Source organism: Diceros bicornis, chromosome 6 (genome assembly GCF_020826845.1).
Source record: "Diceros bicornis minor isolate mBicDic1 chromosome 6, mDicBic1.mat.cur, whole genome shotgun sequence".
Lineage (NCBI taxonomy): Eukaryota > Metazoa > Chordata > Mammalia > Perissodactyla > Rhinocerotidae > Diceros > Diceros bicornis.
This window is the reverse complement of record NC_080745.1, coordinates 30,191,624-30,213,796: the sequence shown is the minus strand read 5'-3', so window position 1 is coordinate 30,213,796 and position 22,173 is coordinate 30,191,624. Positions and strand designations below refer to the sequence as shown.

The window sequence follows — 22,173 nt, the reverse complement described above, 5'->3', positions numbered from 1 at the left end:
ACATCTGATGCCGATCCTCCTCTTTTTGCCGAGGAAGATTTGCCCTGGGCTAACATCCATGTCCATCTTCCTCCACTTTATATGGGAAACTGCCACAGTATGGCCTGACAAGCAGTGCATCGGTGCGCGCCCGGGATCCGAACCTGCAAACCCCTGGCCGCCACAGGGGAGCGCGTGCACTTAACCGCTGCGCCACCGGGCCAGCACCCCCAGGTTTCCTTTTTTTTTTGCTCAATTTCTCCTCAGCCTGTCATTATCCTTGACAGTTTTCCTTTTCTGGTCTTGGAAATGCAGGTGTAACATCTTAGAAACTGAACAGCTGTGTCTTAGTATTGGATGGGTTGTTATTTTGATCATCACATACAGCACTAACTGTGTGCATGGCATTGTCTTAAGCACAGCTACCAACATTAACTCACTCAGTCTTCATAATAATGATTGTAGGCACTATTATTATCATCCCCATTTTTTTAAACAGTGAAACCGAGGAACAGAGATGAAACAGAGGCCACACAGCTAATGGTCAGCAGAGGATTCAAACCAGGCAGTCTGGCTGCAGAAGCCACCCAGCTGCCTTCCTGGCTGTGCTATGCTACGTGGAGATTGTGCCTGGCATCAGTATTGGGGTGGGGGGGATATGATGTACATAGTGATCATTAGAGGGGACGGAGTTGGGCTTTCTGAGGTTTGCACTGAGTTTTGTCCCTCAATGCTTGTTCTAGAAGGATAGTTGCTTCAAGTGGCTAATACCAGGACCCTGACTGCTTGAATAGTGACTTCCAACCACATAAGACCCACTGTGTTTGGGGCCATTACAGCCAGAACTGGGACAACTAGCTTCTGGTTAGAAAATTGTGCATGGGAAGGACTAGATACACTCATTATTGGGGAGGTAGTTCCAAAGCCAGTAGTGGAGTAATGGCCCACACGTAAATAAGCCTATGTAACTGAGAGATGCTCAGGAATATGGGGATATGAGGTAAGGCTTGGGGTGGTCGTGTCAGGGGCTGGGAGGGTTGTTGCTGGCAGACATTCTTTGGAGTTGACTGCCTAGTGGTTGGTCCTGTAGCTCTGACTTTAGTCTGGTTCAGAAAGTTTTCTGAAATCCCTACATCTGTGTCTCCAAATTTGGTGTCAGAGAAGCTTGCCTGGGCGGTCCATATCTGTGTGCATTTTCTTTGTTTTTCCTACAAAATTTATTATTGAGGTAGATTTCCTGCTTTGAGCAAGGATATCAGGACCTGAAAGTTTTGCCCATGGCTGATTCACTGGCGTGACTTAAAGACTGTGTGGTCTAATCAGATGGCACATTGATGACAATAACTAAGGCTGTTATCTAGAATTGAGCAAGTGTGTCTTTAGCCAGCTCTTCACCATATATGTGGTAGAACATTGTTACTTCTTCACCTCTGTCTTTCCTTTCCTCATTCCTACTCCTAGTTGGGAATTGGGCTTTGGCAAAACTGTCTCAAGAGGCACATTACTGTCCTAAGAGGTTTTAATTATCTTGAAAATAGACAAAGCAAAGGTTTATTTGTCTTGTAGGGGTGCAAATGTCAGTTAATTCTTGGTTTTATGCTTTGCCATAACTCCCACTAATTTCTAATATGGATAGAAAAGGAACAATCTAAAGAGTTGAATTTTCAAAAGTGTTCTTGAGAAACCGCAGCAAAAAGTCATCGAGTTACAAGGAGATGGCAAATGTGAATTCAAAGCTACATACTGTGTGGCTGGGGGCCTATGTCCCCACTTTGTGTTCATACTCCACCATGTTCACAATCTTTATTTTATTCCTTCACACATTTTAACATTTTAAAATTGTGAAACTTCAGGCATAAAAAATGATATAAGGTATTAAAACAAACACTTGTGTAATGTGTAAAACCAAGCATAACGGTTAATGCATTACCAATACATTGGAAGCCCATTTTGGACCCTTCCCAAAACACATTTCCTCCCTGTCCTACAGGTTCCTATTACCCAGAATTTGGCACCTGTCATTCTTTTGCATTTCATTATAATTTTACACCATCTAACTTTATTCTTATATATGTGGGTACAACATTGTTAAATATGTTTAAAATTTTATATAAAATATATGGATTCTTCTAAAATTTGCTTTCTTCCTTTCTCTTTTTTTCTCTCCAGATTGTGTCTGTGAGAGTCATTGAAGATGATTTATGTAGCTATAGTTCATTAACTTTTACTGCTCTATTGAAATACATTTGATGAATACAACATAATCTGTCTATTTTCCTGTTGATGGACATCTAGTGTGCTTCCAGTTCTTTTCACATGCAAAAATATGCTGCTCTGAAAATATTTTGCCTGCCTGCATCTGTGAGGGTACCTCTATAGTAGATAACACAGGAGCAGAATTGGTTGGTTGTAGGGTATGCACATCTTCAAATATACTAGAGATTGCTATATTTCTACCCAAAAGTGAACCAATTTCCCTTCTTACCAGCAGTCTGTAAAATTACTAGTTGCTCCAAATCCTTACTAAAACTTAGTGTTGTCAAAAACTTTTAAGTTTTTTATGGAGAATTTTAAACATATAAAAAAATAGAATAGTATAATAGACCCTATGTAGCCATCACCCAGTCTCAAGAGTTATCATCTCACAGCTGATCTTGTTTCATTTGTACTTTTGCCCACTCCCTCTATCATATGTCATTTTTAAACAAACCTCAGGCATACGTATCATTATCATTTAATCTGTAAATATTTTATTATGTTAAAACTGTAAGAAGTGTCTTAAAAAATGACTACAATACCGTTACCACATTTCAAAAACAATTTCTTAATAGCATATTTCCAATAGTGTCATCATTACCATAAAAATTTTTGATAGTTTGTTTTAACCAGTATCAAATAAAATCCACATATTGCAATTGGTTGATTTGTCTCTTACATCTTTTAGTCTATAGATTGCATTTCCATTTCCAACCCCCCCCTTTATTTGTTAAAGAAATTAGATATTTTGTCCCGTAGAATTTCCCGTAGACTGGATGCTGCTGATTGCCTTTCCATGGTATCTTTTGACATGTTCCTGTAAATTGCTAGTTTATTCTACAGCTGCTGGGTTGATGTTGTATTTTTCCATCATAATGTCTGGTTGTCTCATTTATTTTTATCTTTAATCTCTAGATTCATTAATTCATTTGGTATTATAAAATACTGCATTCTAATCCTCTCATTCCTTCTTAATTGATTAGCTGGAATACTTCTATAAGGAGAAATTTCCCTTTCTCTACTATTGGCTTATTTAGTGATAGGACTTATATAGTAAAGAGGAGATAAAGATGATTCGTCCCATTTATTTACCAGTTCTTGAAAAACTAACTTGGTTTACAACCATCCTTCAATGACAACCAATAAATTTATTTTTTGTATTATCTTGAATTCATAATGATAAAATAATTTATAAAAGCTCATGAATTCAAATATATTTAATGAGCTTCAATCCATTCTAGTTCCTGTTCTTTCTGATGCTCTGATTTCTCAACTTTGGCTGATGGAACCTCCTTGAACTGGATCCTGAGTCCCTTTGACAGTTTTGATGTCCTCCTTGGTATCTACTTTGATAGGATATTCCATGCTCATCCTGTATTTATCCTTTCTCATAATTGGAATAATCCACTTCCCCAAGGAACCTTGGTTTCTTTTAGTGGGAAATGGCATTTGGAGTCCATAATCTGGTTACTGAGGGTGTTCACAAGATATTTTAATTCTCGTTAATTTGATGGGTGTATCATGGTATAAATGTATAAAACCCCACTGTGGTTTTAATTTAAATTACCTAGATAACTACTTAGGTGGAGTATTTGTATGAGTATTTTGACCATTTGAGTTTCTGCACCCATAAATTGTCAATTCATATTTATTGCTCATTTTCTTCCATTTGATTGTGGTCTTTCTTATTGATTTTGAGGAGTTCTTTATATATTCTACATACTTGTTCCTGGTTTTATTGGCTTTATTTGTTTCAAAAAACTTCTCCCAATATGTGACCTATCTTTTTACTGTTGCTATACTCTTTTTTAAGTAAGAGAATTTCTTAGTTTTAATGCAGTTAAATGTATTTTTCTTTTCTCTTGTGGTTTATACTTCTTTGTGTCTTGAAAAAGACCTTCCTGAAGAAGACAGTGTCTGAAATGGTGGTGTGAGGAGCTATGCAAAACCTCTCCTGAGTGGAGTAACTATAACCAGTAAAAATTACAAAAAGACAGATGTTTAAAGTCTCTGGAATTTTTCCTAGGGGATACAGTAAATGAAGAAACGTTTATTCAAGAAAATCTATTAAATCTTGGTAAGAACAGGGAAAGTCTATTTTACTAGAGCCATAACCCACTCTCTCCCTCCCCTTTCCCAGCTCAGCATGATGGAGGCACTTCGCTGAGTGGGTTTGGTCAAAAAGCTGAGGCTCCCTCTCCAACCAGTTCCCAGTCAATGGCTACTGTATCTCTCTCTGAGAGGCAGGCCACCAGCATTTCTCATCCTCTTCTAGCTCCATGTTGCAGATGGTAAATTCCAGGTGAGTGTGACCGAGAGGTTAGGGATTCCCTTCCTCTAACCAGGCCTGACTTGTAGGGCAGAGGCTCTAGATCACATGTAACAGGCTAAGAATACTGGGGCCCTGATTTCCCTTGACTGAATATGATTGTAAGGCAAAAGTTCCATGCCTGGGAAGGCAACAAAATGCCAAAAGCAACTTCCTCCATCCAGCACCATGCTCATAAAGCAAGAGTGTCACTCAAGAGAAGCATGCCACTGACTCCCCTTCCTCAGCTCCACAGCAGTGGCTAAAAATTTTTGCTAGGGAGAAGAAGTAGGCCATAAAGAATAGAGAGCTAGCGCCAAAGCTCGCCCCAAGGGCACTTACTTTATTTGGAACAGAGTGTAGGAAAGTTCAAGCCTAAGATCACTCTTGAAAACAAGGAGATTTTGATGGTAGGCAATTAAGAGGAGGCTGGTATTTCCATGACTGCATCAGCTAAACTGTATGCCTGATAGTTTACTAGAAACAACCAGGGAAAGAGACAGCTAAGAAGAGCTCTCCTGGAGTCAAAACAAGCCTCAACAACTTACTTCAAAAACTGCTCCTACAAAGGGGAGTAATTTAATTGGATCAAACTGTGGAGCAATTTATGCCCCAGGGTATTGTCAGAAAACAATAGAGCAATCAGCCTGCAATTCATGGAGCCTAAACAGCTGGGTGTGATGCCAAGAAAGACAGCTTAACAGAGAAACAGAGCAAGAGACAGTCATAGAGCCATGCTAAAACCACTGTAATCCCAGTGTGACTATCCCCATGCCTTAGATTGAGCCCCTAAGGAGTGACATCAGAGGCTTCACACTTTAGGGAGAAATAAAATTTACTAAAATAGTCTTTGCGAGTCAGTAAAAAAATTCACAAGCAAACAACAACAGAAAGTGTCTAAGAAGAGGTTACACTAATAAGGTTAGAATTAAAAAACCTCCATAAATGTATAATTTCTCTCGTTTCTTCTCTTGGCTTCTTTATAAGACATAAAATTACATAATGTAATAATTATTACAAGGTATTATTGGGAGTAAGAACCAGTACTCAGAGTTGCTACAATATATTATCTAAAGTGTCCAATTTTCAATAAAAATTATGAGACATGCAAAGGAAAAGGAATATGTGAACCATACACAAGAAAATAAGATGGCAACAGAATCAACTCATGAGAGGGCCAAGATGTTGGACTCAGCAGACAAAGACTTCAAAGCAGCTATTAAAAATAAGTTCAAAGAACTAAAGGAAACCATGCCTAAAGAAGTAGAGAAAGGTATGATGACAATGTTTTAACAAATAGAGAATATCAGTAAATATAAAGAAATTATAAATGAAAAAGAGAGAGAACAAATAAAAATTCTGGAGTGGACAAGTACAATAACAGAAATGAAATATTTACTAGAAGGACTCAGGAGTATATTTGAACTGGGAGAATAAACATAAAACTCGAAGATAAAGTGTTAGAGATGATGCAATACAAAGAAGAGAGAAAAATGAACAGTATCTCAGAGAAATGTGGGACACCATTAAGCTCACCAACATACATTTAATAAAATTACCAGAGAGAGAGGAGAGAGAGAATGAAGCAGAAAAAATACTTAAGGAAATAACGGTCGAAAACTTCTCAGATAGCCACAGCATTCTGACTTCACCTTGGCTGCCTCCGGAAGTCACATAAACAAAGTTTTAACTAATGTTTAACAAATGTGTTCAGCTCATTCATGTATATTTATGTATCTATTTTGACTTACTTCCACCACCTTAACTGTGCTGCCTTTTTAATGTTTCTTTTTAAAAATCCTTTTCTGCTTTATTTTAGATTGATATATTTTTTGTTGAATTTTCTTCTTTACTGATTTGGAAATTAAATGCTCTATCTCTTCTTTTTAATGAATATTCTTAAATTTTAACATTGCACACTAAATTTAACGTCTAAAAACTATAAATAGCTCTGCCCTTCTTCTGAGCAATTCAAAGAATTTAGAATGTTTTAATTCTGATCACCACTCTATATCCATCTCTCTTATATTGTTAAACTGTATTTTCCTTAGCTCTTATTTATTGCTTTCCTTTTTACAATCCTTGTTTCCTTAGATTTATTTGCTAATTTATTTCCTCACTCTTCTTTCTGTATTTTACAATTTCCTTGTGTGATCATTATCCTTATTCCAGGCAAAAAGTTGATTCTTTGAAAAGACTAATAAACATATAAGATTACTCAAAATAAAAAAAAAAAGAGGAAAAAGAAAGACACAAATCACCAAAATGAAATAAAAAACAGAGCATCCCTTTAGACCCTCCCAATATTAAAAAGATATAAGAGAATATTATGAATAACTTTATCCTAAAAATCTTGAAAACTTACTTGAAATAGATTCCACTCATTGTGAAATCACAGAACACCAAGGACAAAGAGAATATCTTGTATGTAGTCAGAAATAAGAGACAGATTACCTAAAAAGGAAAGACAATTAGACTGTTGAGACTGTCTAAACCAGACTAGAATTATATTCCTTGCTAAACTATCATTCAAGGTCAAGCGAAAAATAAAGATATTTTCAGACAGCAAAAACTAAGAGTTCATCACCAATAGACTCTTAGGTATTTACATGAGGTAAAAAGAAAGACATAAATCACCAATAATAAGAATAAAAAAGAGGACAAGTTGGGGCTGGCCCAGTGGCACAGTGGTTAAGTTTGGCACTCTCCACTTCGGCGGCCTGGGGTTTGTGGGTTCAGATCCCAGGCATGTACCTATACTACTCATCAAGCCATGCTGCGTCAGCGTCCCACATATAAAACAGAGGAAGGTGGGTACAGATCTTAGCTCAGGGCCACTCTTCCTCAAGCAAAAAGAGGAAGATTGGCAACAGACATTAGCTCTGGGCCAATCTTCCTCACCAAAAAAAAAAAAAAAAGAGGGCATGTCTACAGATCTTTTCAATATTAAAAAGATAATAAAAGGATATTATGAACAATTTATACTAAAATTTTTGAAAATTTACAAAAAATAGACAAATTCCTGGAAAACACAATTTACCAAAACCAACAGAAGAGACAGAAAATCAAAATAGCTCCATATCTATGAAAGAAATTTTATATATAATAAAAATACATCCCACAAAGTGATCACTGAGTGATGTCAGCAAGACGGCAGAATAGGAGGTGTTTATAAAAACTCTCCACAAAATAGGCATAGAAGGAAATTACCTTAAAACAAAAAAGGCCATATATGAAAAGTCCACAGCTGGAGGCATCATACTTCTTGATTTCAAAATATATTACCAAGCTAAAGTAATCAAAACAGTTTGGTACTGGAACAAAAACAGACAATATAAACCAATAGAATAGAGAGCTCAGAAATAAATCCAAGCCATACAGTTTACTGATCTTCAACAAGGGTCCCAAGAATACATAATGAAGAAAGGATAGTCTCTTAAATAAATGGTGCTGGGAAAATGGATATTCACATGCAGAAGAATGAAATTGGACCCTTATCTCACACCATACACAAAAATCAACTGAAAGTGAATTAAAGACTTAAATGTAAGACCTGAAACCATAAGACTCCTAGAAGAAAACATAGGGAAAAAGCTTTTTGACATTGACTTCAGCAATAATTTCCTGAATATGATACCAAAAGCATAGGCAACAAAAAACAAAAATAGATAAGTGACATTACATCAAAACAAAAAAAACTTCTGCACAGCAAAGGAAACAATCAACAAAATGAAAAGGCAACCTACAGAACAGGAGAAAATATTTGCAAACCATTTATCTGATGAAGGGTTAATATCCAAAATATATAAGGTACTCCTACAACTCAATAGCAAAAAAACCCAATTACCAATTTTAAAATGAGTAAAGGATCTGGGTAGACATTTCTCCAAAGAAGACATACAAAGGTCCAAAAGGTACATGAAAAGATGCTCGACATCACTAATCACCAGGGGAATGCAAAGTAATACCACAGTGAGATATCGACTCACATCTGTTAGGATGGCTGTCAGCAAAAAAAGAAAAAAGAACAAGCGTTGGTGAGGATATGAAGAAAAAGGAACCTTTGTACACTGTTGATGGAAATGTGAATTGGCATATGGAAAACAGTATGGAAGTTCCTCAAAAAATTAAAAATGGAACTACCATATGATTCAGTAGTCCCACTTCTGGTTATATATCCAAAGGAATTGAAATCAGGATCTCAAAGAGATATCTGCACTCCCATGTTCATTGCAGCATTATTCACAGTAGCCAAGATATAACAGCAACTCAATGTCCGTCAACAGATGAATGGATAAAGAAAATATCACATGCACATACAACGGAATATCATTCAGCCTTTAAAAAGAAGGAAATTCTGACATTTGTGACAACATGGATGAGCATGGAGAACATTATGCTAAGTGAAATAAGCCGGACACTGAAGGACAAACACTGCCTGATACCACTTATTTGAGGAATCTAAGTCAAACTCATAGAAGCAGAGAGTAGAATGGTGGATACCAGGAACTTAGGGGAGGAGGATATTGGGAAGTATCAGTCAAAGGGTACAAAGTTTCTATTACGCAAGATGAAGTAGTCCTAGAAATACACTGTGCAGCATAGTGCCTATAGTTAATACTGTATTGTATACTTAAAAATTAGCTGCGAGTAGATCTGATATTAAATATTCTTGTCACAAAAATAATAAGTAAGCAGGAGGAGACTTTTAGAGGTGTTGGATATGTTTATGGCATAGATTGTGGTAATGGTTTCATGCGTGTATACTTATCTACAAATTCATCAAGCTGTAAACAATAAATAGATACAGTTTTTTGTATGTTAATCATATCTCAATAAAGTGGTTGAAAGAAAAGTAATCTCCAAGCACAAAAAACTTCATGAGAGAATTCTTCTAATAATTATGGGGGGCAAAAACCCTCTAATTTTATACAAACTCTTTCAGAGAATAGAAAATGTAAGAACACTTTCCAGCTCATTTTTATCAGGCCAGCATAATCTTGATACCAAGACCTGAAAATGAATGGAAAACCAAAGAGTAGCAGATTACAGGCTATTTCTCTCATGCACGTAGAAAAAAATCCTTATCACATGGCAAATCAAATCAAGAGATCTACAACAACATACCACAGACTTGATAACAGGAGTACAACTGTGGTTTAGCATTCAAAAGTCGATCACTGTAATCTACTTATTTAGACCAATAAAGGAGAAAAATCATATGATCCTCTCCAATAGCTAAAGGAGGAAAAGAATTTTATAAGAGTCAGTGCTCATTTATGTTAAAACACAAAATTCAATAAACTAAGCAGAGAAGAAGACTTCTTTAATCTGATAATGATTAACTACAGCAAGCACCATACTTCATGCTAAAGTGTTGAAACCTTACTGCCTGGTATTGGGAACAACACAAGTGTGGTCACTACACCACTTCTACTAAACACTGCACTGGAGGTCTTAGCTAGAGCAATAAGGCAAAAAAGTAAATAGAGGTAGAATAATTGAAAACGAAGGCTGTGGAGAAACGGGAACCCTAATTCACTGCTGGTGGGAATGCAAACTGGCACAGCCTCTATGGAAAATAGTATGGAGATTCCTCAAAAAATTAAAAATAGAAACACCTTATGATCCAGCTGTCCCACTACTGGGTGTCTACCCAACGAACCTGAAAATAGAAACACCTTATGATCCAGCTGTCCCACTACTGGGTGCCTACCCAACGAACCTGAAATCAACAATCCAAAGAGGCTTATGCACCCCTACGTTCATCGCAGCATTATTCACTATAGCCAAGACATGGAAGCAACCCAAGTGTCCCTCACCTTATGAGTGGATAAAGAAGATGTGGTATATGTACTAGTCAGCCATAAAAAAAGACAAAATCATCCCATTTGCAACAACATGGGTGGACCTGGAGGGTATTATGTTAAGCGAAATAAGCCAGAAAGAGAAAGACAAACACCACATGGTTTCACTCATAAGTGGAAGATAAACTAACACACCGACAGGGAGGATTGTTTGATGGTTACCAGGTGCAAGGAGGTTGGGGGGCGGGCACAAGTGGTGAAAGGATGCATTTATATGGTGACTGACAAACAATAATGTACAACAAAAATTTCACAATAAAGAACAAAAAAAGAAAGAAAACGAAGAATAGTACTACCATTTATTGGAAGACATAATTATATATGTAGGATATACAAAAGAATAAAGCCAAATTATTAGAATTGATAAGTAAATTTGGGAAAGTCACTGTATATATGATTAATATACAAAAATGTATATGAATGTCTATATGTGACAAACAAACATAAAGAACATGAAATTTAAAAAATTAATCCATTTAGGGGCCTGCCTAGTGGCGCAAGCGGTTAAGTGCACGTGCTCCACTGCAGCAGCCCGGGGTTCGCCAGTTCAGATCCCGGGCGTGCACCGATGCACTGCTTGGCAAGCCATGCTGTGGCGGTGTCCCATAAAAAGTGGAGGAAGATGGGTATGGATGTTAGCCCAGGGCCAGTCTTCCTCGGCAAAAAAAACAGGAGGATTGGCAGATGTTAGCACAGGGCTGATCTCCTCACACACACACAAAAAAAATTAATCCATTTAAAGTTCATGAAAAAGCATTAAATACCTAGTAATAAATCTTGATCTTTTAACTCTTCATGCCTTCTTAGCTTACCAATGCCTTCAAAAGGCATTTGTCTTTTAAAAAATTTTTTATAGCTTTCCCAGTTGTTCTCAGTGGAACATTTGGAACAATTTACCAGTTTGTGATTATCAGAAATAAAAATACCATCTTTGTCTTTTGATGAATAGGTTTATGGTATTATATATGTAATATTTAATTATTTTTTATAAGAATTCTTTAAAAATCATTTAGTTTTTTACAGCAATGTTTTAACTTATGCCTTTTGAATGTTGTGTTATAGTTAAAATACCTTCCCCAATCTGAAATTTACTTTTTATGTCTGGTATGTTTTCTTCTATTACATTTTCTTTTTTTTTTTTTTTTTTTTTTTTTTTTTTTTGTGAGGAGGTCAGCCCTGAGCTAACATCCGCCAATCCTCCTCTTTTTTTTGCTGAGGAAGACGGCCCTGGGCTAACATCGGTGCCCATCTTCCTCCACTTTATATGGGACGCCGCCACAGCATGGCTTACCAAGCAGTACTTCGGTGCGCGCCTGGGATCCGAACCAGCGAACCCCGGGCCGCCGCAGCGGAGCGCGCGCACTTAACCGCCTGCGCCACCGGGCCGGCCCCTATTACATTTTCTTTTTAATCCTTTATTTATTTAGTTAGTTTTATTTTATTTTAATAAGAACACTTAACATGAGATCTACCCTCTTGATAGATTTTTAAGTGCATAATACAATATTGTTAACTATAGGCCAGATGTTGTGCTACAGATCTAGAACTTATTCATCTTGCAAGTAGTTTATTTTTTGCATAAGGTGTTAGATAGGTCTTGTGTCAGTTTCCTAGGGCCATAATAAAGTAACACTAACTGGGTGACTTGAAACAACCAAAATTTATTCTCTCACAGTTCCAAAGGCTAGAAGTCCTAAATCTCGATATCAGCAGGGCCAGGCTCCCTCTGAGACCCTGAGTATAATCCTTCCCTGACTCGTCCCAGCTTCTGGTGGTGCCCAACGATCCTTAGTGTTCCTTGGCTTGTAGATTCATCATCCCAGTCTCTGCATCCATCATTACATGGCCTTCTTCCATCTGTGTCTCTGTCTCCTCTTATAAGGACACCAGTCATATTGGATTAGGGGCCCAGCCTATTCAAGTGTGACCTCCTCTTAACTAATTACGTTTGCAATGACGCTATTTCCAAATAAAGTCACATTCTAAGGTATTAGGAGTTAGAACTTCAATATGTCTTTTTGGGGGACACAATTTAACTCATAACAGGCGTGAAGTTTTATTGTCCCCCCATGACTACTCTATTATCTCAATATCATTTGAATTACCACCTTTTCTCCACTAATAAGTAATGCCATCCTTATCGTATTATAAATTACCAGATTTGGGGGATAAATTTCTGGTCTCTCTATTCTATTTCTTTAATTAGTCTGTCAAGTTATTCATTAGAACTACAGTTTTGATTATTGTCACTTTGTAATATGTGTCTTGTTTTATTAGTCAACTTTATCAAGGTATAGTTTACATGCCATAAAATGGACTGATTTTAACTATGCATTCCATTAATTATGACAAAGTTATACAACCACATAGCCGTCACTACAATTAGATATAGAAAATTCCTATCACTCTCAGATTTCCCTCATCTTACATCCCAGTCAATCCTCTCCTCCTATGCCTATCCCCAGGCAACCACATATGTGCTTTCCGTCACTATAGATGGGTTTTTTCTAGAGTTTCATGTAAACGAAATTATAGAGCATGCATCTTTTTTTTGTTGCTTCTTTGGTTCAGCATAATATTTTTAAAATTCATCCATTTTCTTGCATATATCACTAGTTCATTCTTTTTCATTGTTGTGTAGTAATTCATTGCATGAATATATTACAATTCTTTTATAATTCACCTATTGATGGATTTGGGGTTGTTTCCAGTTTGAGGTTATTATAAATAAAGCTGCTATGCATATTATTTCTAGAAGTGGGATTGCTGGGTTTCATTGAAAGTACATGTATAACATTACTAAGAACTGTCAAATTGTTTTCCAAAGTGGCATTCCCACCATCAATGTATGAGAGTTCTAGTTGCTCCACAGCCTTACAACCCTTGGTATTGTCAGTCTTTTAGATTTTAACCATCCTAGTGGATGTGAACTGGTGTCTAATTGTAGTTTTAATTTACCTTTTCCTGATGACTAATGGTGTTGAGTGAGCATCTTTTCATTGAATGTTTCTTTTAAGCCTATTATTAATATTTTAATTTTAATGTTTTTATACATGAAGTACTTTTTTAAAAATATTTTTTACATTATATTTTTACACTTATATAATTTGTGAGTGTATTTAGGAAAGCTATTGACTTCTGTAGTTCAATTTTTTACCCAGCCACCTTGTTTAATTCTTTTATAATTTGTCAGTGTTTTCCGGTTGATTCTCTTGGGTTTTTCATAGACATAATCATAATCTGAAAATTATAAAACCTCACCTGCATTCCGAATTTGAAGACATTTCACATATTTTTATTATCTGATAAAATAAGCCAGACATAATAAACAAAGTTAAATATTATTAGACTTTCTTTCTTGAACTGTTCTTTGAATGGAAGGACTTTTAGAGTTCCCTCGTGGTGTGTAATGCTGGTTTTTAAATGCAATTTACCTTCTTTATAATGTTAAGAAAATAATCATCGATACCTATTTTATTAGAAGTTTTGATCAAGAATAGGTGTTGGATTTTATCAAATCTCTCTCACTATATATGGAAATGATATCATGATTTTTGCCTCAGATCTATTGATACGAAGAATTATATTATTATAATTCCTAATATTAAAAGATGCATTTTGTATATATGCTACAGGGTTCGTTTTATAATGTTTACTATATTTGAATCAATGTTTATAAGTGAAATTGGTCCATAATTTTTTTATATAATTGGCAAGTTTTATAAGCAATTATTTGAATATTTCATAAAATAATTGGAAGCATTAATTCTTTTTTATGCTCTGGAATAGCATTGGAAATTCCTATTCTTCAAATTTTTGGTAGAATTCACCTGCAAAAGTACATAGGCCTAACAAGTTTTGTATTAGAGGTGATTGTACTTCAACAATTCCTCTAATTTTTTCATGGCAATTGGTCAATTTCTATTTATATCTCTTCCCGCACCAGATTGTATTTTCCTAAGATTTCTATTTCATTCAGATTTTCAAATTTACTTTAGGAGAGTTTAACACATTTGAGATTCATATTATTTGTATTTGTAATTATTTCCCCATTCATATTTTTATTTTATGAAGTTGTGCTTTCTCCTTTGTTATTTCATTGTTTTTTGTTCCCGTTGTTATATAATTACTCTTTCATATGCATTAGTTCAACAACTTTTTTGTCTAATTCATTAATGTCTGCTGAAATCTTTTTATATTTAATTTCTTTTGCTTCTCTAAAGTTGATTTCATTTATTTTCTTTCTAACTCGTTGTGTTGTATGCTGAGTTTATTTATTTTATTTCTTTCATATATACATATGCATAAATATATATATATATACGTAAGGGTATGAATTTTCCTTTGAGCAGTGTTCTAGCAGCACTCCATAGATGCTGCATGCAGTATTTTTGTTATTGTCATTTTCTAGATAATCTCTCAATTTGGTTTATGCTTTAAAAAATTATTTAATTTCTAGTTAGTAGGTTTATTTTTCCCTTCTTGTATTGTTATTAGTTATTAATTTTCTCGCATTAAATAATGTATGTAATTTCTATTTGTGGCATTTACTGGTTTTTTGTGTAATAATATGTGGTATAGTTTTGAGAATGTTTCATGGGAATCTGAAAATGGAGGGTATTCTCTGTTTTTAGTATTTATATGTTTGTGTGTACATAAATATGAATATCTATACATGTATGTGAAACTTACATATAGAGTATACTTTATTAATAATGTCCATTAATTCTTTTATAAACTTGCTTATTTTTGTCCACTTGATAATTAATGGAATGAGACAAATGAACTAATCTCCTTTACTACTAATTTGCATCTAAGTATTGATCTCTACATTTCATATTCTACATATATTTTACAAATATTCTACATATTTTTGCTTTATGAAATGTGATGATGTGATCTTCAAGTCTGATATCTGTGATTGTTAGACCTTGGGTGATTGCATCGTACCTTTATCGTAAAAAGCACAAGGATTTTTCTTATTTAATGATTTTTGTCCTGAGGTTAAACGTCATCTAATATTAAGAACCTAGTATCCTCTGCTTAAAAAAAATTATAATTGCCCAAAATGCTTTTGCACATGCTTATACTTTCAACTAGTCTAAGTCTCTTTTTTGTTAACATTTTTATACAGCATACTTTTAGGTTTTACTTTTCCATCATAAGTCTTTTTAAAAAATAATAACTCATTTTTATTTATTTATATATATAATATGTCCAGTCTTAAATTTGCCATCGCATTTTCTATTTTTTGTCTCCTCTTTTGTTTGTTAATCTTTCACGATATGCCTATGTTTGCTTTGCTTTGTGTAGTGTTTTAGTTCTGAAATTTCAGACTGCATATATTCCATTTTTAGTACCACTAATAGTTATCCATTAACAGCATTTTTTTCCTCTGATATATTTAAGGCTGTTGGGATTTGGTGAGCAAAGCAAAAACTCTAACCTACAGACCACGATCCTTAAGACTCATCGCATTGGCCACACCGTTTTTCGCCTGTGTCTCCTCAGGAGAGCATCACCCCTGCTCTCCCAGAGAGAAGGGAACTCCAGAGGTTGGGGAAAAAAAGGAAACAGCGTGAATGCCATAAAAATGAGTGGCTTTTTAACTTAAATAAGTACATAATACAAAATAGTAAAATTCAGTATCTTTTTATTGTGATAATTTAATATGTAAAAGGATAAGTTAAATTTATTCTATTAATCTGGAGGGAATTTATTTTTGTATTTTTAACTTAAGAAAAGCAAGTTGCACATTCATATTTACAGTATGAGCCCTTTTTTCCCAAAAAATTGTTAAACATTTCTCCACATAATTTTATATATTTGCATGTCTTAAGATTGGTTTCACAATTGAGGGGATTGAGAGAATAAAGGAGGTGTGAGGAGATTACTTTTTTATCTTCTCATTGTTTGTGGTGAGCATGTGCTGCTTTTGAAGTTTTAAAGAGAAATTTAATGTACAAATTAAAGAAATGTATAACTTTAAATTAGGAAGTTCAATAAGAAAAAATATAAATGGAAAAATTGGCAATAAAAATATGAAGAGATGCTTAACTTTGTTCACAATTTAAAAATTTAAATTTAAGTGACAATGAAAGTCCATTTTCCAACTCCCAGAATGGCCCACTATGTGGTGGCCGCTCTGTGACAATTTCTTCTTTTGTTTGCTTGATCCCCAACCCATGTAATGGGGGAGGTGATCCCAGTCTAACACGGATAAACCGTGAATGCTCAAAATCTAAGTCAAACACTATTGTCGGATCCTTTTCTGGCTATTATTTTGGGTGTGAGCATAGGACCCCATCCTGGCTAATGGGACCTGAGTGAAGTGTGCTGGGTGCCCCTAGAAAACGTTTCCTCTATAATAAAAAGAGTCTCATGAGAGAAAATGTCCTCTCCTTCACAGGACATCATTGTGTCTGGTGTGACTGCTGAAAAAACTGCAGCCACCGTCTGACCACAAGCACAGATGCCGCCAACACGCTGAAGGCAGCAGGGCACACAAATGGAAAGTGCTGGGACTCTTGGTAAAGATGGTGCATTCTTGCATCTACCAACCCTGTAACCAACTCACCGCTGGACTTTTCATTTTAACAGATGATAAACATGTAATGTCCTAGCCACTTTTAGCTGGGTCTTCTCTTACTTGCAGTCAAAAGCATCCTGGTTTATATAATATTCTACTTTGAAGAGGGTGTGGAAAACCAGGGACTCAGTGATAGATGGAAGAACCATGATATAAGACACCATCCTCTGGGGATAATTCGACAATATCAAATACAGTTAAAACGTTTTTTAAAATGACAGAGCAATTCCAGTTCTAGGAAGTTATCCTATTGTCATACTCACATCTGTGCACAAAGACATATGCACAGTATGTTCATTGGAGCTGTGAATGAAATAGAAGAAGACTGAAAACAACCTAAATGTTCGTCAGTAGGAAAAATGCTAAATAAATTACTTTTTATATGAAATATTATGTAGCCCTTAGAAAGATTGATGGATGGAATTAAAAAACAACTTATGTATTATATTGTTCTTAAAAAGCTATATAGAGTGTAAATAAAGTGTATAGCATACTATGCTTGAATTATGCTTGTAAATGCATAAACTATTTCTGGAAGGATAAAAAAGAAACTTAATCATGATTGTCTGTAAGGAGCAGAGCTGGGTGACTAAGAAATAGGAGGGAGACTTTTTTTCACTGTTTACTTATTTCGTACCTTTAAGATGTGTGCGACTAGTATGCATGATCTATCATAATTAATTAATTAATTCTTGCTTTAATTAATTAATGGATAAAAGATCCTTAAAAGACATATCCTTTATTGGGAAGATACCTTGAGAAAGAAGACTATGCAAAACAGAATAAGGCCATAACCCAGACTGATGTTGCCAAGTTGAGGCCTTTGCAAGAGTGCGGCCTTGGAGCTCGGAGTGAGGCGGCTCAGTCCTGCATCCTGCTCCCGCAGCTGTGCAGAGGGTGCCGTGTTGGTGCTGGGGGTTCAATTACAGGAAGAACAGTTTGTGGTGGAAAAAGACACATGCTTGCTAGTCTGGCAGATCCAGAGCTCAACAACTGCGGTACACTCAGAATGGTAGAGAAAATGTCACTGTGTCTCAGGCTGGCCTGCTGCATACTGGACATTTGGAAATAGGGAACTAGGAGATGTGGAGCCCTAGAACGGTCTATGGAGTGAGCAGAACTTCATTTCCATACTGGTAAAGCTAGTGGCCTTAGGCCCTTATTTAGTAATTTTTCCTCAAAAGAAGTATCTTAATCACTTTTCCTGATGATTATTATGCATGTTTAATCTACATAAACCTAAATAAAACAAAAATATATGAAGTGCATTGTCTCCCAATTCCCCCCTGCCTCCTGCCTTACCTTGACAATCACTGTTTATTTCCTTCCAAATTTTAATGAATGTATAAATATATCTAAACATTTAACAGAAATGGGATCCTACTACACATTGTATTTTCTCCCTGTATGAAATATAGGCTAGGAGTTAGCAACCTTTTTCTGTAAAAGGTAGGGTAGTAAATATTGTAGGCTTCACACACCATACAGTCTCTGTTGCAATTACTCATCTCTGCTATTACAGCAGGAAATCAGCCATATATGATATAGAATGAATGGACACAGCTGTGTTCCAATAAAACTTTATTTACAAAACAGGCAGCAGACCACATTTGGCCTATGAGACCTATTTGCCAACTAAGTTTGCCTGATACACATGAATCTACCTCATCCTTTTTACTAGGTGCCTAGTACGCCATTGAATGAATAAATAAATTCATTTAACTCCTCCCTCATTGATAGACATCTACAATCACTTCCATTAGAAGCCCTCTTAACCAAGCGCTACTTATCGACTAGCTGGGTTAGCTGATGGTCTCTTTCCATCCCCTTGTGAACACGCACATTGCTTTCCATGGTGCACTGACATTGTATGCCTTGTGGGCTGCCCTTTACTGCACCTGTCTCCCTGTGCTTTCGCCAGCAGTCCCAAGCTTGTTTAAACATTTGTACTTGTTATTGTAGTATGATATTTAATTAAATAGTATGTTAACCAAAGAAATAAAAGTATAAGAAAGAGTTTGTTGTTTCTACAAAAACAAAGTTGCTTATTTTTGGAAAGACCTGATGAAGGTAAATTGCTTTAAAAAAAATCTGTCAGATTAGGTATGGGTGAGATAACTACAACAGACTGAAAACCAAGGAGCATGAGGTGCACAGTGGGTGTAAAGGCCCCCACATTAGCTCTTTGGAAACAGCAGGCCAAGCTGTCAGGGTGCATGTGGGCGCAGACACTGCCCCGCTTCCTCCGCAGTTTTCCTAGGCTGGACGAAGCAGGAGACCTGCCTTCTGCCTGACCACACCCCACGCTCCCGCCTTGCCCAGTCACCCTTTCCAGGTCTTGGGGGACCTCTTATCTCTGATTTTTAGCCTACATTTTCAGACTCTCTGAATGCGAAAGTTTAGTAAGCAAGAGATTCTGTTTCTTCTCTCAAAGGGCTGGTCCATTGCCATTTAAAATAGCGGTAAGCCCGTATTTACATTTTGATGTCGTTCATGCTTTATTTCCTTTGCACGCTATTCTGTTCCCCCTAGTTTTTCTCCCAGGCAGAATCTATCTTATCTGACGTCGCAAGGCAGTTAACATTGATTCTGGTGAGTGGTCTACTTTGATTTTTGCTACAGGGAGATTTTAGCACAAATTCACATATATTGTTTTCTCAACAAATAGAAAAATATGTTCCACATTCATTGTGCTGGGGATGCCGAGCCTGCTATTTTGTAACTCACTGTCTCATCTCTTTTATTTGCTTTCTCTGTCACTGTCGATCTTTTCCTAATACTTCATCCTTTATGCAGACTCCTTCCTTGGAGCCGACTTTGGCAGTGGAGTTTGCCTAACTAATGGGGACCATATGCTCTGCAATTACATTCCCCAACAATGTTCAGATTTGTTAGCAAATATTGGCGAAGGCAAGTTGACAAACTGGAATGCAAAGATTGTCGGGAATTGGCACATTCTGACAGGTAAACCCGCTTTTGCTGACCCCTGTGAATGAGTTCTGGTTTGGGCTGTATTGGATTAGGAAGAATAGGGATTAGTTTTTGAAAGGATCAAGCAATTGGTAGATTGTTCTGCAAATGGCTAAGTGCCTCTCTTATGTGTTCCCAATGGCATATTGTGCTTGCCCCTATAGATCAATTTTTAATACATGACGATCACCTGTTTATTTGTGGGCTCCATTCCTCCCCAGACTGGAGCCTGGGATCAGGATGTTACTCACTGTCGTATCCCCAGCTCCCAGTAGAGGAATGTGAGCATAATAGCTATTCAGTCAATATTTGACTGATGAACAAATGAGACAATCTCTAGAATACATTAAATGTCAATACATTATATGTATTACATACATACAACTTCGATGGCTTTTCTCCAAGGTTCAGCTCCTTCCCTTGCTCCAGGCTAGACTAGCCTTAACCTTGGCAGCCAGCCTCCCCCAAAGAGTTCAAACCACAGGATTCTGAAGAAGATTTAAACCATGGCCCTGAAACTACAGCACTAATTTTTTAAGAGGCATTTTTTTTTTGCCTTGAGACAAAGTTTCATCTATCACCTTATTAGGGGTGAGAGTGGGGCAGGATGAGTCAAACCTTTAGAAGGTTGTCCTGGGTTTTGATAAGTCAGATGTAGGAGAAAAGAACATTGCTTCACTGTGCAGATGTCAAGAAAGGGTAACTAGCTTGGGAGCAGGTGGCTGAGGAGAGAAAAGTTCTAACTTTCCAACGGCCTATCTGAAGCCTGCTCATTTCTTTAGAGGTCTGCATGCTGGGGCCTTGTGCAGGAGCATGTGGTCCCGCTGGCAACGGTATGGCCCTGTAGGGATTCTCAGGTGCTACATCTAATGACAGCAGCTCTCCCTCTCCTCCACTGTCCATTGCAATCTTGGGCTGGCACCCAGTGACAGTCTCCTTGGAGGTCTGGGGATCTGTTTGCACTCAAAGTTGGAAAGGCAAGCCTGTGGCTTCTATCAGTCCACAACTTTGCTAAAGCAGCCTGACAGGAACTCAGGGACTTTGTTGCAATCACCACCCACCCCTCACCACCCCCATGGCCATGTGGGTGCTACAGAGACACAAGAAACACTCATTGTTTTAGAACACAAATACATAAATTTTTAATCTGCGAAAAATACAAAATGAAACCATGTACAAGTTATGTACAAACCCTTTTTACAAGACAAGAGAGTTATCACTGGTTGTTACAGATGACAGAGTTGGGTAGATCATTTCAGAGCACCAGCATTTATTCTCTCCTCCACTTCCTTTTAGGTCATAGTAATTAATCATCATCGTAATGCCAACAATCAAAAGTGTGAAAGACAGATGAATAAGCCACGCTCTTTTTCCTTAATGAACACGTAGGCTGACCTCAGTGTAAGTGTACTTTTTCTCTTTCTCTCCTGAAGGAATGTTGAGTGCCGGTTTTGGTGCTAAGGGGGGGAAGGTTTCTCTTCAGCGTCTGGGTTGGGGGATGTGGGCCAGAAGTTTTAGGCAGGATGTGATTGCGCCACCTGGGAATGGAACATTTTAATTAGGATTTCTAAGCAGATCTTGGTTTACGTTTGAAATGTTGCAGTTCTGGTCACATGTGTCTCAGGCTGTACTCAGCGGAAGGAGGGGAAGGGGAGCAGGCCGCTCTGGGGCAGCTGGGGTTTTGGTTTAGTGTGGAAGTGGGGCTCCCTCAGCCTTGCTGGCAGGGCTCCCTTACCTGCTGGCTGCTTTCTCACACTGACCCTGAATCCCCTGGGAGGAAAGCTCTGGTTTGCTCTGGCAGGCGTGTGTCAGCGCCATGTGTACATTTCTGTCTAAGATTCTGAACAGCGGGCCCGGTAATGCTTCCTAAGGCAGGCACACTGGAGAGCTTTGGTGTCACTTTCGTCCCTGTTCTGCTGAAGAGCAAAGCGGAGGAGAAGAAACACAGAAGTCCTCAAAGGGATAAACAGACCAAAGGAAACCTTTTTAAATTTAAAATCTACCTAGAAGAAAACCTCTCTCCTCATGCTGCCTGTCCAGAAAAGCTACCAACACAAGGTGGTGGTCAAATTTATTTTAAGAACTCTGAAACCAAAGCTGCCAGTGTGTGTGCTGTTCGGTGGAGGATGAGGAAAAACCAGTGAAGTGAACAGGGAAGTGGAATAAGAGGCCCACCTCAAGATCCCTCTGTTTTGAGCCCTTCT

General features: G+C 37.0%; 1 pseudogene; it reads right to left on the bottom strand.

Annotated features, from left to right (window-relative positions):
• The window catches only part of LOC131406900 (T-complex protein 1 subunit gamma-like), a 173,946-nt pseudogene extending 152,159 nt beyond the window's left edge, over positions 1-21,787 (bottom strand).
• Positions 21,788-22,173: the final 386 nt, after the last annotated feature.